Genomic DNA, 16827 nt, shown 5'->3' with positions numbered 1-16827 from the left:
TGTTTCACAGCTCCACAGACAAGAAGGGAAAAGTGTTTCTTAAACATGTTGCACAGATGTGTGTCATCACTTGCACTTCCTTGTGAGATAGGTCCTGAGTGAACTTGGTAAAGCTACAGCTGGTACCATGCACGCACCATGTCCTCTAACTGAAATGTGGTTTGTCTTTGCCTATCTTCGTATCAGCTCAAAATTCAGGCCTCTAAGTACATTGTTTACATCCAGAGGAGTATGAGCATAGGTGATAGAGTCAAGTCCCAACAGCCTGTGTTCTGAGTGCCCACTCCAGGTGTGTTTTGAAAGGTGGGCAGAGTGAGATGATAAAACACAATAAAAAACCTTGAGATACTTCCCTTTTATATTCTCCCAGCAATATGAGACTCAAGAACCCTTTTTATTCAAAAGCTCAAAACAGATGTTTAATCTATGGATTAGTAAGTTTTTGTTTTAAAACATGCAGAGTTTGAGGTTTTTCCATGCTTGTTCTGTCAAAATTGGTGCTTTGTTTCTATCTTGAATATATTTAGTTCTTATTTCCAGGCATTTAATTTTGTTAAACTTTGAAGAAAATTAAGAGAAAACAATATCAAGATTCATATCACAGAATCAGATTTCTCAGATCCAGCTAATGCTCTTTGACTGTGTTTCAGAAGCTGCAGATCAACTTCTTCAGTAGCTGAAACCTGGCAGATTTAAATGAGATTTATAACATTATTTAGTTACAGTGAAATCTTTACAGTTCTGTATCGTAATTATGAGTGATTTTATGTACCAGTAACTCTCTGCACAAAAGCTTGCAGGACATGACTGGTATCTCCCTCTAGGTGCCTTGTCTCTCTCTCTCTCTCATTCTTATTTAATCTGTTCTCCTATTTTCCTAGACCATTATCTAATGATGTTGGGAGTAAGGACATTATTTTCAGGATCTTTTTTTGCCACATAGCTTGACTCTTAGAGATGGAACATACCCAAACTTCTCTTTCCAGAAGACAAACTTTGTTTCTGTAATCAGCTGGGAAATATTCTGGTGAAGAACTTTGTTTATATTCTACAGATATACCAAAACCTATAAATCCTTTTCTCTGATAGATGTTTTGCTGTACAGTATTGAATTACAAAAACTAGAAAAACATATAGAAGGCTTATATAAATCAGTATCACTAAGTATCACTAATGAAATGCTCAAAATTTGAAAGGCAAGGTTTTCTTCCCTGCTCTGTTGAAGTTTTATTCTGATGAGTAGACAAAGAATTATAATATAGAGTTACAACTGTTTGCCTCCTCCAAAATTTTGTCTGTAAAAGTAATAATTCTGATTTATCCAGTGAATTTTAATTCTCCATAGGAAAAAATTAAAGATGTTAAGGTTAATCAGTGCTGCTGAGCTGATGGAGATCTGTTCATAATTTTATCCTGCAAATCTTCCGAAGGCAGAAGTTCTGTCTGCCTTGGAAAGTTAGCAAGAAGAATTTATTTCAGACATTGCTTAATAGTATCCAAATAAAAAAAATCACCTAACTTGATTTGTTATGAGTAAAAAGAGAAGAGAAAAAAAGAGCCTTCATTCAAGAATTAATTTTTGCACCATTTACTTCTCTGTGCACACTTTATGTTTAGGTGCCATTTATAAATATCTTACTATCATTTGTTAAATTTTATGACAATTTTTACCATGCCTGATGACTGTAACTCATGCATTAAACATGCACACGTATTTTAACAATATTTGCATCTTATAATATGCTTTCTAACGACTTGTCATAGACTCATCAGTTAAACATTTATTTTACAAATGCATTTTGTAATATGCTATGGTAATAAACTATAAAAAAGGTATCCCACCTTGTAATATTTTCAGATGGATGAATAATGCATTACAAATTCTACCTTCATTTAAAACATGACCTCTATTCTGATGAAATCTGATACATTGTCTGGATTTATGGTGATCACTGAGTTGTGTGAGGTGCTGTCAATCTGCTTTCTGATTAATTTTCCTAGTTGATAAATTTGAATTAATCTGTAAATATTTACAAAATAATATGGGTTTTTTTCAGTTATTTTATTTTTATCCACCTGATTAATTTAAACCAAATGTACCAACCCCCATCTAGCTGGGAGCTAATTTTCATTCAAATAATTTCTGGAAATTCAATTCAGTTATGAAATTGATTATCAAAATCATGATTGTTCTTTTGCTGGCTGCATAAGTTTGTCATATGTATCTCTAAAGAGGCCTAGGTTACTGTCACATCTCATCTAATGAGCTCCGTAAAGCTGAAGAGTACATAATATTGGGAAATTTTATAATAAGCTATTTCACAATGAAAACATGTTTTTACTACTGACTATTTTAAATTTCACCTATATTTGATTTTACATACTTTTTTAATTCATGGAACTTCATTCAAACCATACTTATGCTTAAATAGCTACTGTCATCACAGTCAACCTGCTTTCTGGCTTCCTGAAACATCATGCTGATTTTTTCAATAGATTTTTTTAATATGAATGTTCATACTTAAGATTCTTTGGCTGATTTCTCTCTGTGTGCACACATGTGTAGATTGTAATATTTTCAATAGTTTTATTTCACCAGAGATTTTTTTTCTTCAAAACTGAAGTGAAAAAAGGGAATTTGAGGGTTGCTTGGTTGATGGGTTTGTTTACATAGGCTATAGGGTATTATAGGAATGTCCGTACATCTGGTGGTAGAACAAAATGATTTAAGATTTCAGCAGTGTTCTTCATTAGTTATCCTCCCATAGCTGAAATAAAACTGAAGTGTCTGGCAGTTTTACTTTTGCGGTTTGCCTGGAAATAGTTTTAGAGCATTGCATCTCTGTGATGTTGTCTGAATGTGTGAAGTCAATACAGAGTAGTCTGGTTTTACATCTATTTAACATAAATACAAATGACTACTTCAGGTGCATACTAAGGTGTAGTCAATGTTAGATAATTGGTCTCTTGGAAGAGGGCTTTATTGCACCAGACAATAGAAGGTTACACCTTGTCTCTGCCTTTCACCTTAATAGTCCAGGCTCAAGGGCCTTTTTGTCACCATTCATAGTCAGGGCACTTTTAGTCAACACATTGTTGTCAACACATAGTCAACACAGCTTTAAGAGACAAATTATGCAATCTGATTTAGACATCTAATTAGGATTTTATGAATTGTGCCACAGAAATACCTATTTTTCTCCTTTGATTACTTCAGATGACTATTTCAGATTTAGATTGTAGTGCAGACTTTTTGCATTTGGTAGAGCGATATCCCCCATTACCACTTCTCTCTTTTTTTTTTTTCCCTTTCATTTCTTCTAAAAAAATTACTGCCTATGAAATGAGCTGGACTTATTGTCAATTGAGTTTTACCTATTCAAACTGGGCATTTTAGACAACATTCTACATGGTCAAACATACTCAGGATTGTCTAAATTCTGTTATGGCAGTCTCCCTGCTCAGGGAGAGAATTATAGAGAATTATTAATTCTGTTTCTGTTTGCTTTTTTTTTTATTATTTTTTTCCCCTAGTGTTTATCATTAGTTGAAAGCAAACAACTAGCTTTTAGCTGAGATATTGTGTTCAGGTGATGTGGCTTCTATCCCATAGCATCAAGCTACATGAAATGTCAGACTAGTCATCTAAGTAGTGAAATGGCCTTGATAAAGACAGAGTATTTAGTGTTCTATCCCAAATGCCTTAGCCATCATTTCTCCCACTCTTTGGGGGGGATTCAAACAAAATTTGCTGGCCTTTTCTATTACAAAAAATAAAGTGCAGCAGTTGTTTTGTTGGAAAATTTTGCCCATTTTTTCCTGAGGGTTGTTTCTCTTAGAATCATGTTGTATTCTTTGCTTATCTTTGAGATTACGAGTTTAACTGCTTTGTTTATTAGGAGGATGGTGACTTCTAGAGTGAATTTTTTAGCAAAGTTTCTAATGTTCAGTTGTTTTAGTGAATTTCCTGGCTTCAACTGTGTACACTGTTTCTTTGAATACATTAAAATATTGTAGTATCTTGGTAGTTCCTTAATTCTCATCTGTTATACAATCTCATCTGTTATAAATCACATTATAGTTGCACAAGAAATGCAGTAAACATCTGTATTTTGTGATGGGAATTTCTTTCCTATAAGTTTGCTCAGAAAGCACAGAGATTCCACACTTTGCTGTATTTCTTGGCAACTGGTCATTCTTTTACATAAATTAAATATATACAATAGATGTGCTTTTGTTATTACTTGACTGTTTCAAGATTTCTGTAGTTCAGATTCATTACATTCCTTGTGTTCTTAGAATTCCTTTTGTTGATTTCAGTTATAGAAAAGTCTATGAGGCACACTCCAGAAATTTATTTTTTTCACATTGCACGTCTTTTTATATGTGAACATCCACAAGTGTATATTTACATAGTCAGCTATCATGTGCAGTCTTAGTACAGATAATAAAATTCAGGGTTGTTAATCATGCACCCTTCTCAACTGAACTTTACTAGTCTCTTTCCTTCAGTTATTATAAATTTCTGCTGTTAACACTAACAGTAATGTTGTTCTTTCTTTTATTTTTATTTTAAATTTTGCATATCAGTTTTCCAAATGTATTGTGATTTGTGGGCCAGAAGAGAGAATGTCTGATCAAAAATTAGTCACAAATTCAGTGTCTTGTCCCTTACTGAAGCCAACAGTATGGTTTTTTATATCATGGATTAAGAGTAGGTTCTAGCTGCCTAATAGATCACAGACATGATTTAAGTCCTGTCAAGTTAAGATGCAGTAGATTTTTAGACTACGGTATTCATATGCATACAAAAATATTTTAAAGTTATTTTGGTATTTCTAAGATAGAAAATTTAGCAGACTTCTTCAAAGGTACATCATTAAAAAATTACCTTTATAGAAGGAAAAAAAGCTCAGTGGTGCATTGTAATACCTTTTAGAAGATTTTAAAGCTAGCTTTTTTATATATAATTCACATTTCCTATATACATAGTGACGTGTTTTTGTATAAAGATTCCATTCTAATTTTGTTTGGGAGAATCTGCATAAATAATGTGTGGTTTCTCCATTTGTGAATAATGTGGCAACTCCAAACTCACAGCAATGAAACCATCATACTTTTCTTATCATGTATGGTATATAACATACATACAGACTTACACTGAGGTAGAGGATGATACTGAAAATCTCTTCCCTCTAGGCTTGAAAAATGATTAAAAAAAAGTAGAAGACACTTTTTGTGCCTTGGGAAAAACAGATCAAGAAATTAAAACTCCAGTCATTACCAATAACCTTAAAATGTATTTTAATGTGCTGCAGCTTCAGTTACCCTCAGCTGAAGCTTCTCTATTTTAGCTTACAGGGTCTTGTGACCTCAGCCCATAGCAGAGTTTCAACAGTAATAGCGACAGCCATCTTGGATAAATGTAAGTGAATTTTTTCCTCATTTCTATAGTTTCTCTCCCTCACATGCACTTTTGGAGTTTTGTTTTTCACTCAGGATGTAGACAGTATTCCTGACAACACTTCTGCTCTGTGCCAAGTAGCATGATTGACACAAAGTACAAGTAAAGAATCTAAGTGGGATTTCTTGCCTTTTAAATGTCACAGTATGAGACTTATCCTGTGCTTTTGAAATGCCAGTATGATGGCCATGCAAACTTTATTTTACCTGCAGCTAGCTTGATGGTAGTTTTCATTATCAGCCAGGATTAATCTGCAAAAAATGAACCGGTACAAAAAGATTTTGGCCATGTAATCTTGTTTTAGTTAATACTAAGGATGAAATCTAGGAGAATTCAGAGAATATTCTTTTAAGTAAGGTTTGCCTTCTTCAATCAGCTTTATCATTTCAGTTCTGCTTCGCGTCAGATTGTGCTAATCCATTTCCAAACTGAGCTCTGTATTCACTAACTATTGCATAAATCTGGAGCTGGAGCTGGAACAGGCTACACATTATACATACTGCCTCTGTAACAACTTCCAGAAATATAAATTAAGGAATTAAGGGCATCGTCTTACTATTGGTTTCTGAAGAATACAACATACAGCAGTCATTTTTTATTTCAATAGTCATCATGCTGTTGTAATGGGGAGACAAACAGAAGAAAATAGAAATAGAGTTATTCATTCAGAAAGTCCTACCCTGTATGCTGATAGCCTGAAGAAGCTGGCATTTGGTAGGAACTTAAAAAAGATAGCTGGACTTAGATATTCTTTGGTATTTAGTCCTGAGTTGGCCTTTGCCTAAATTCACCATTTCTGAATGAAGTAGCATCCTTGGTCTGTTAAACCACTGTGCCACCCCTCCATTTTCTGTTTGTTCATATACCTAATTCATTTCTATTAATTTTCTACTTGTTACATATATGTAACATCATACCTAAAATTCCAAGGTTTTATTTACATGTAATTAGTTGCATTGTAGCTCTTTAGCTACAGTAGTACCTTCTTATTGACCTAGCTATGCTAGTTGAGCACATGATTGTTCAAATGCAGCCTGTTCTCTTCATGTGATTTTATAGGATGTCTCTGTTCACAAAGTGTATGAAATGAAGGGCCACAGCTAAGGAGCAGTTCAGGCTAAAGCCAGCAGAAGTGGAACTGCCTCCATCCATCCATCTTACAAACATGACATTCAGAGATGGATACTGGGCTGTCTTGGTATTTTACCTGCAAACCTGCAGTCAGCTTAAAAAGTCATTAGAATTACGATCTTCTAGCAAATATGTGGTTATGGTAATACCTCTTTAATAATTGTGAGACCAAAACATATATATAGCAGAGCCTGGCAGCTGTAAGAGTAGAAGTACTTGTACTGAAACCAGTTTATTTTCTTGAATTCTTGAATTGACTCAAACTTTAGTGTGCCATGTAAGTGGGAGTGGGCACTGCCATCATCTGCACACAGAAATGAAGTAGTGAAAGAAATATCATGCCTAGAATCTATTATTTTTGACTAAAACTATATGAATGAAAAAAGGTGTAAAAAATGTTGACTTGGCTACCAGTTCTAAGAAGGAATGTACCCAATAATGAAGAATAATTCCTGAAGTTTCTCCTAGGAAACAGTTTAGTAGAAATCTGTGCAAACCCTAAGGACAAATGTCCTCAAAGTTAAAGTCGTTTTATAATAATTACCATAAATATTAATTTAATTTCAAAAGAAGAGAAGGTGTTCTTACATTTGTCATTGCAAAGCTGAGTTAATGAAAGAGCTGTGCAACCACTGTCAATGGGAAGTATCTATAGATTTTGAATGTGCTTGCACATAAAATAAAAACTCAATTTCTGAGGAATTTCACAAAATCAGCACTCTAATGACAGCAGTTTAAAATTCAGCCTTATCTACATGCTTATCAAACAACAGTTATTTTGTTGGAGCCATGTATGCCAATGTAAATTCATTGCCACTCCAGGCTCAGCCCTGTACTTGTTATCTTTTTGACACTGTGGTTTATGTGACACCTCTGTCCCATTAAGTGATGCGATCCTTACGTACAAGAATGATCCCCTGCTTTGATAACTGTCTCCATCTTGTAACAACATCAAGATTATTGAATTAATAGAATGATAATGTGATTCCATAGATCTTGTTAAAACAGTATTCCCTTCATAATAGATCGGTAGAGTGTGGTTTATTTCCTATTTTTATTATTTATGTAGCTCTTCCAGTTGTCTGTGAACAGGGGAGACAAATGAAAGTTAAAAGAATGTATATATATTTCAAATATATATAACTTTTTAACTACAATACATAGCATGTTTAGCATTTGGTGTATATATTTATGTAGGGCTCACAAAGTTTATAGAGAAAAAAAATTCCAACTTAATAATGCTTAACTGGTCTTTTAATTGATTCAACCATTCATATTTCTACTTTTCCTCTCTTTAAATACTTTTTCTAGCCATTGTTATGACTTGTATCAGAGTCTGAATGCCCATAATTTAGAAAACTCTTCAGAGAACATAATCTTGAGGTTTTTTACCAGATTGATAAAATTATATTCTTTTGTCCTCAGTTGGGTTTGCCATGGTTGGGAATAGTAACTATGCCACTGAAAGAAGCAAAAGTGTAGTGAAAATTGTGGAATCTTTCACAATTTTAGTGTATCAGTATCGGTAGTAATAAAACTGATTCAGCATTGAGCATTTCATTAGAGATTCCTTAAGTATTCCATTTATAACATTTTTATTGAGATTTTTCAGTACTAAAATGCTCTGAAATCTTGGCTCAAAAAATATGAGTTTGAAGAAGTTGAATCATTCCTACATTTTCAAAACAACATTGTTAAAACTAGTTTTTCAAGGTTGCATCATGTCAAAGTCAGGTTCATCTCAAAGCAAAACTTTTGCTTTGGAATTTCCTTCACTAATATTCTTATGAGAACATATTGGAAAAATTTTATTTTAAGTGAAAAAAAAAGCTGAATTGTTCATAAAATATATTTTTAATTGTTTGTGAATCACTTAAGTTGCTTTTCATGCAATTGCCTAATGCTCATGTTTTATAGTGCAGAACTGGATTGTTTTTCTGCCTATTTGGGCGTGAGCAAAACTTTGCTATAGGACCTGCAAACCTTAGTTATATTTTAGTCTTGTTTTATGAAACACTGTCTTTGAACCTCCTAGAATTTCTGGATGGAAAGTGTTTTTCAGTTATCACTTTAAAGGCAAGTCTGAGTTCTTACAGACTTGAAGAGCTGTGGAAGCTCTGGTATTATGCAGAAGGTGAGACATGATCTTTTCACTAGGAGTGCTGTAAACAGTGTATATATGTGAACTGTAATAATGTCTTTTGTCAAAAGAAAAATATTCAGGGTCATGCAGTATTTAAATGAATATGTCTGGGTTTTGGTAAGCCCAGCTCTTGAAACAACCCTCAATCCTGAGGTCAGTTCTAGGGGCAGCTGTTGTTACTGTCAAACCTGGGGGCAAAGCTGTAGCTGAGTTTAGTTCACTGATGATTTCAGACTTGGGTCAGGTGTTTGGGTACAAATGTACATTTTCTTATGTTTGTAAGATACAGTCCAGTATTAAAAAAAATACTGATAAAGTTTTAATTGATATGGCAAGAATTCTGTAAGAGAATAGTAGTGGAAAGCATGTTTTAGCTATTTCATTCCAAAATACATATTTTGTTGGTAAATGGCATTATTTTTTCATCATTAATTATATCTTTGCAAAAAATTTGCATCAGTTTATACTTGTATGTACATGTCTACAGATAATAATTGGCTTTACTTCATGCAGAGGAGGTTTGTGTTAAATGTGCAATAATTTTGGGAATTAAGCAAAGTAAGAAAGTGCTGGAATAGGAGGTGTTGTGGAATTCCTCTTGTTTAAATTTTGTTTAAATATTTTCGACAAATGTCTGTCAGAAACAAACCCATTTATTCTACTTTTGAAGAAGAGGATGTGATAGCTCACTTGCCATGGTGTCTTTTTGTTCTGCAATTTGCATAACAATTTTTTATCAAGAAATACTTTCATTTCAGTTTATTTCTTTTAATTAAAATTCAAATTAGATTGCTATTCAGTACTTACAACAGTTATTCCTGCATATATATTTAATGAACATAGGTTTGTGAATTTTTTTATGAGTAATACAAAAACTGTAAGAAGTTACATCTACTTTTCTTAGAATAAATATCTGAATGTCATTAAGATAGTCTCTGAGTTGTTTCTAAAACTAAACAAAAGTGAGAGGTAAATAGAATTTTATACAGAAAATATTTTTGAATATTTGACATAGGATTCTGTCTCAAATGTTGCAAAATTTCAAATTTACACAACGATGTAAATAATACTGAATTTTCTTAGGCTCAAAGCTTTGTGATTAATTGATTTTGTGTCTAGAGAGACAAATAAAAACAAATTCTTCTAAATGTATAATTTTCAGGGAAACTGTGTTCAGAGAGCTTTGGAAAGTACTGCTTTATTAAATCCTAGGCACTTTCATGAAAAAAGTTTTGGAAAGATTTAAAAGAAATAAAGTCTTAAGAACTTATTGACTTCAAAACGAAGGAAGAGGTGTTTCCACCCACTTCTCCATTTTGGGGCTCTGAGTTACAGGGAGTAGAGGAGTTGAATTCCTGCCCTGCCAGCCTGAAAGCAGGGAGAAGAACCAGCTGTCAGGCTGCTGCTGCAGCTGGGGCAGCCGCTGGCACTCACCAGCCCGGGGCATGGGGTGCTGGTGTTGATCCAGGGCAGAATGGCTGAGAGGAAAGCCTGCGTTTCTGGAGCCTGCTGGTCAGCCATCAGTCCTGATCAGTGAGACCCTTCAGTGCAGCTCCCAGCTGTGGTTTCAGGCCCTGCCCAGGTTCTCTGCATTGGCTGGTAAAAGGGGAGGTGGGACGTGGCCCTGGCCCTTACAGCCTTTTAATGAAATGCAATAAACCCTGCTTCTATGTATTTTCAAAGAAGTCAGCATTTTCAGTGTAAGAAGTGTCAAAATATTTTCCTTTTTCTTATTTGCTTGTCAGTAGTCCTTTTTTTTCTAGCAATAGTCATTTAACGTGGTTTATATTAATTCAAACTTAGAGTGTTGTTTCATACAGTGCTTGGTTTGAAATGTGCTGCTGCTATTTTTGAATGGAGTCGAGCATTCAAAACATTGTCCCTTACAGGCCTATTAAAGATCTTCAGTTCCATATAAATGTTGCATCATAAGAACTTTAAAAATATGCATTTTGTTTAGTAGTCCTGGATGCGCTATATATGTTTTGTTTTTTTTTTTTTTTTCTGACAAGCTGCATCCAGTATCTAATAAATCACAATTTTGGTCATCTTTTGAAAACATAAATAATACTTCTGTAAACATATAATGGCATCCTTAACAAAAAATGCATTATTTAAGAAATATCAAAATATTTTGAGGTAGGTTGATGAAGATATGTTCAAACAGTGAAATAATCAGACTATTATCAGTATACAAGACTGAAGAAAACACGTTGAAAATATGTTATACCATTTTTATGATTCCTCTTGAGAATGAATTAACTCAAATGAAGGTGCTCTGCCAGTTTTTTTAAAGATCTATACTTAAAATGACTAATTTTATAACATGTATTTTCTGTTTATGTGGCTGTCAGTTTTAAACAGCCTTTTATATGTAAATGCATGATGACAGTTCTATATTCTGTGTCATTTTGTCACTAGAGTTTTTCATGCTATTGGAATAATCCCATAACATATATTTATAGAGTTTTTACTGTTATTTATTTTGACAAATCAGACATTGTTATTAAAGTGATAAAAGAAAGTATTTCTAATGATTTTTTGCATTAGACGTTCTGAACTTTTTTAAATATATATATATATTTCCTAGTTCTATTTTAGTGAGCCTTTTACAGAAATTGTGTCTTTCTAGTTCCATTTTTTATGCAAACAAAAATCTGTTCTTGGAACTTGTTTCTAAACAGTTGTATCACTGAAGATCCATCCTTATTGCTCATTCAGTCATTTCATTGTAAGTGACTATAACCAGCTGTGTATTTCATTAAGTTAACTTACGAATATCACGTGCTTTACCAGTTCTTGATGTGGCTCCCCTTAGAGACAGACTGTTTACCTGTAATTATAAAAGCAAACAAACACTGGTTTATTAGCAGTAATATTTGTACTTCGGAAAACGTGTTGCCTTTTCGTGGGTGATGCACTCTCGAGGTAACAAGTTTGCAGGATTTCAGCTGTATTGTCCATTGCAGTGCACGCCTAAGCAGTGGCAAAGCATAGAATGGTTTGAGTTTGAAGGGACCTTAAAGATCGTCTGGTTCCAATCCCCTGCCATGGGCAGGCACACCTTGCACTAGACCAAGTAGCTCAAAGTCCCTTTCAATCTTGCCTTTAACACTTCCAAGGCTGGGGCATGCACAGCCTCTCTGGACAACCTGTCACCACCTCACATTTAAGAGTTTCTTCCTATATCAAAAACTCCTATCTCTCAGTTTAAAGGTGTCTTATCACTGAAGGAAGAGAACAATGTAATTCCTGAAGCAATCTTTAAATTTGCTTCACCCCTAGGTAGCACTTCATATTTTGGTACTAAACCTGTAGACTACAAACAAATTGAAAAAACCAAAAAAAGTATTTCCGTAATCTTGAAAAAATATCCCAGAACATTGGCAGGTGGCATAGAAAGTCAGTGAAAGGACAGAGACACTCACCTGTGTCTAATGAAGGAGGTGACATTTCAGTAAATGGAATGTACTTAAAGATATGCTGCGTGTTGGCAGTCTCCCAAGATTGCTGATGGAAGTGTTTCTGGGGAAAGGAGCAGTGTATTGAGGAAACTGCTGCTTTGGGCTGTGTTGTAGGAGTGGGACTGGGGACTGGTGTAATGCCTGGTGGGAGGCACCTGGATAGCACAAACATTCAAACAATACCAGCTGTTGAAACCATGGACAGCTTTCAGGTCTCTCCTTGACAGATATTGCTAAACTATATTTACCCCAGTTTATGTGCAGTTTTTTCTGTATTCTGTTCTGGATAGCCCTGTGTTATTTGAATTAGTGCTGTAAATCTTTGGTTGCTTGAGAGCAACACATGACACATGAGACAGTTTTTCTGCCACTATCACCCTAGAGCCCTGTGGCTTTTCAAATGAACTGTAAAAAAGTCCAAATTCATCTTGCCTAACCTAGGGCATTTAATTTTAGGTAGTCTTGTTAGAAGCAAAGTCAGTCTAACCTGTGTCTGCAGTAGAAAACAGAGACAGATGAGGACAATGACGGTTTTACACGTATCGGACTAGTCAATGGATTTGCACATTGTCTTTTGCTGCCTCTAGAAAGTGCTCAGGGAAAGCAGACATATCAGTAAGATGGTTAATATGTTATTGTACAAACCTGGCCCAAGTCATAGTACATAGGATAATATGAAATTATTAATGTTAATATTCTAATCAGTTCCCTGTCAGGCTCGGGTATCTAATAAGAGACAAAGAGAGAGAGCTTTTGCCATGATAAATTTGTCTATTTGGCTGAAAGTATTCATGCTAATACTGAAAAAGTATTAATGCTAATAAACATGTTGTTGCACACCAGGGCAGATTTGACCACAGTTCTGAAACACTGCATTTGATATACAAATAGGTGTGTTTGTATGACCAAACAGCAAGAAAGATAGCAAAACATTATCGGAAATTTCTACTCATGTAGAAATATGCCTGCACTTTCTACAGAATAGAAAAAATTGGAACCCTCTTATTCATATAACACATCACAAGACCATGAAATGCTGCAGTGGTTTCTATTTGTCTAGAACGTTAAAACACAAATTTGCATTACACACCCTAAAGACACATAAACAATAAGTATTGGCAAATTATTCTAAATTGCACTGGACTGTTTTAAAAGTTTTAATTAATGACAATCTCTTGTCAAATTGCTATAGAAAGGTCACATATAGAAAGGTTCACGTAAATGTGAAAAACTACATAGCAGTTCCCTGGCCTGATGAGTGATTTCTTGCCCTAGTTCTGGCATCTCTTGACAGTGTTGGTCACTGTTTTTGTTTTCTTGTGCTGTTTTAATATGTGGCTGTTCTGTGGGCAGCACTAATGGTAATGGTTAGAAATGAATTGGTGACTGCATCATCTCCTTATTCTCTTTACAGCCAGCTTTACCCGTTCTTTGTCTTACTGTACACAAAATTAATTTTTTTGTAGTGAAGAGCTTGAATGCAGCTTGCTTCAGCTGCTCCAAGAAGCAGATAGATGGGCTTCAGACCTGCATTTCATGATTGCTGGTATGGCCCCCTTTTATCACAAACTGGTCAAAAGGGCCTAAAGTGGACAGATAAGCGATTTTATTCAACCACCAGACAGGGAAATAGGTGCATTGGCTTAATCTCAACACTTCTTGAAAGCCTGAGAATTGTCCACATCAGCTGCTCTTTGGGCCAAATGATAGTTTTTATTGCTTACATTTGAGTGAGATCCATCCATTTTACCCAGAGGTAGAAGCAACTAACACCAGTTAATCCCCATGCACTCCTGATAAATGTACATAAAGCTACAGAGTACTTGTCAGCCTTGACAGGGTAAATGGAGAACTGTCCTATTAAAGGCTACTTTGCCTGAGATCAAAAAATGTTTCTTTTATCTCTATCTAAATAATATACATAAGATATGCTACTGATATGCTTGGATATTCTGTTTTCAGTCTTCTGCACCTGCAGCATGTGCCTTTGCTATGGCTGCCATGACTCAAAGGAGAGGGGAGAGGATTTGGAATGGAAATCTTGGGTATGTTGTGTGTGTCCTGGGCAAGGTGGCAGTGATACTCAAATCATTGTGACCCGGGTAGTCTTACCTTTCTATCTGAAACAGTCCTAAACTGGCATTTTTTTACATCTTATGTGCAAGGGTTACAGGTGAGAGTAGCTCTGTAATCCACATGCTGGCCACAGTTTATGCCTAGACTATTTTATGTCAGCTGGAGACAGAATTTTTTTTCTGTCATTTGCACCCATATAAAGTTATCTTTATTTTGCTGGTGGTAATAGCTACATGTTGTTGTTTAAGAAATGGGGGGGTGGGGGAGGGAGGGGAATGGGGAGGGAAAGGAGTAAATCTTTAGACTAGGAAAAATATGTTTTGAAATATTCATTTCAAAGAAATATTTTCTTAATATCTAAGTGATACCAAGGTTAGGCACAGAACATGCTTATGTGCACATTTAAATATACAGCAGCATAGATTTTACATGGGCATACAGAAGCAGCTGGAAAAGCCCTGGCTCCTCCAGTTGATGGGGAGCCAGGTTTTCTAAGCACTGTGCAAGGGAAAATTGCAAGGTATTTTCCAAAACTTTAAGCTTAGGGAAACGATGCAGAAGACTGAGGCATAAGAGTGCTTCAGTGCACAGAAAAGCATCAAGGTAGATAGATGTGAAGGTCTGGCAATTATACATATGTCCTTTAGTGAGACTGTGGCTTGGGGATTCTGTAACTTTGAAAATCATACTGCACAGATGCTGGTTGTGCATGTTCTAATAATAGCAATCTCCATAATTCCAAAATAGACCCTGATTCATTCTCCTGTTTTTGCACTGGGTGTAATGCTTCATTTTAGTTCCCTGTCTAGTTGGGGAAAAGAGAGGAACACATTTCAATTCAGTATTTCAAGTATTCAAGATGTAGTTGAGCTGAATTATTTTCTGATTGTATCTGGGTTTGTGTTTACTATTTGAAGATTGGGGTTTTTTTGGGAAGGTGGAGTTGCCACCATTTTGTATGTACAGGTTTCACATTCTTGATCTTTAAGCTGGAAAATGGCACAAGTGTTGTTCTGGTGAGTTGGGAGAGATGTTTCTCTTGGCTAGTCTCTACTTCCTCTTAAAGCAGAAACTCTTAGAGGGGATCAGAACAATTATGCACTTAGTGGATCTGGAAATACAGATGAGAACCTTCAGCCTGTGCACATTTTACAGCACAAACAAAATGCAAATGCAGAAAATTTGAAGGAGGTGGTAATTGAGTTTCCTGGGATGGAGTTTGATTTCGTCATGTGGAGAAGGAGTATTTCAATTTATTTGGATGCATTTTGTTGGAAAATATGAGTATCAAATTAAATTGCTTTAAAATACAATGTGCTGTTGGAGTTCCTTTAAACTAGTAGAAACCTAAGTCACCATGGTCAGTAGTTAGCTGAAATTTTCTAAAGTTGTCTTGTGTCCACTGAGAATTGAAACACAACAACAGTGAAATAATTCCATCATTAAGACAGTATATTGATTTTTTTCAAACTGTAAGATTAACAATACATTTTAATTTATACTATATGATGTATATATGGAGGACGATCTGTAGGTCACATAGTCCTGGTTTGAAAGCATACAAGATATTCCACTTCAGGAATAATTTTAGTGGCTCCAAGTGTCTACACCTGGGTAGTTCTTTTCTTCTTCACTTGTGTGGGGTTTGCTCATGCACTGCTGGTTTTCTCTGTTGTCTAAAGGAAAGGAAGTCTTCTCATCACCAAATGTAACATGCCTACAGGGGGAGGTTCCTTGTGATTCATGGAAAGAAAGCTCTCACACAGAACAATTCAAAATTCAGAACAGAGCTCAATTTATTCAGTCTGAATTGCCATCTAAAAGAGCTTCTCTCTTTCTTTCTTAACTGTATAAATAGTATATAGACACCTCCTAATTTATACTGTGAAAGTTACAAGCTATGGTTTGCCTGGCTACTGGCTGCATACTTGCTAACATTGTCTTGTGAGAGAGGAAACAGTGCAAATGGATTGGGGGTTTCTGATATCCAAATAGTGCAGTAGTTCTGGAAAACTAATTTGGTTGGTGAGCCATATAGTCCTTGGGCTTTCTGTAGCTGTTGTGATGATATTTTTTTACATGTAATATAGCTCATTAGAAACTGAACTGAAACATGAAGTATTATTGGCCATCAAATAGTTTCAGACATCAGTAATTCATGGGTGTCATTGATCTGAGGCAAATAGGTATGGTTGCCCTAGAACTTCATACCCCATTACTCACATTTCTAGTCCATAAAGCATTACATAATGTTTGTTCTTGAAACACTTTTAAAAAAGAAATGTAAGTTTCTGTTTTAATTCTTTTTCCTGTAGTATTTGAAATGCATGTGTCAATGAAGAGCTGAATTATACATTGCTGTATAGATGAAAAAGGTCTTACCTTTCATACACATTCGTATGGCAGAGTTGTCAGAGGGAAAAAGGCAGACCATCTTCAGCAACAATATACAGAGGTGTCAGTAGCCTTTGATCTTTTTGCTTATCCTGTTTGTAGGTTTCTGTGTTTCAAACTTTCAGCATTAGTGTGTCTGTTCATTACTGCTTCCC

General features: G+C 35.2%; 1 protein-coding gene across 19 annotated transcripts in view; it reads left to right on the top strand.

Moving 5' to 3' along the window:
• FOXP2 (forkhead box P2) overlaps positions 1-16827 on the top strand; it is a 404157-nt gene that overhangs the window by 315754 nt on the left and 71576 nt on the right. For 2 of the 19 annotated variants that reach the window (XM_068189945.1, XM_068189944.1), the window contains exon 6: positions 5355-5425. The exons of the other annotated variants lie outside the window; for them this stretch is intronic. The gene's annotated coding sequence lies outside the window, so the exon portion shown is untranslated. The remainder of the gene's footprint in view (positions 1-5354; positions 5426-16827) is intronic. 19 annotated transcript variants of the gene reach the window in all.

The sequence above is a fragment of the Anomalospiza imberbis genome, chromosome 5 (assembly GCF_031753505.1).
Source record: "Anomalospiza imberbis isolate Cuckoo-Finch-1a 21T00152 chromosome 5, ASM3175350v1, whole genome shotgun sequence".
In the NCBI taxonomy this organism is placed as follows: Eukaryota; Metazoa; Chordata; class Aves; order Passeriformes; family Viduidae; genus Anomalospiza; species Anomalospiza imberbis.
This window is presented reverse-complemented; position numbering and strand designations above follow the sequence as displayed.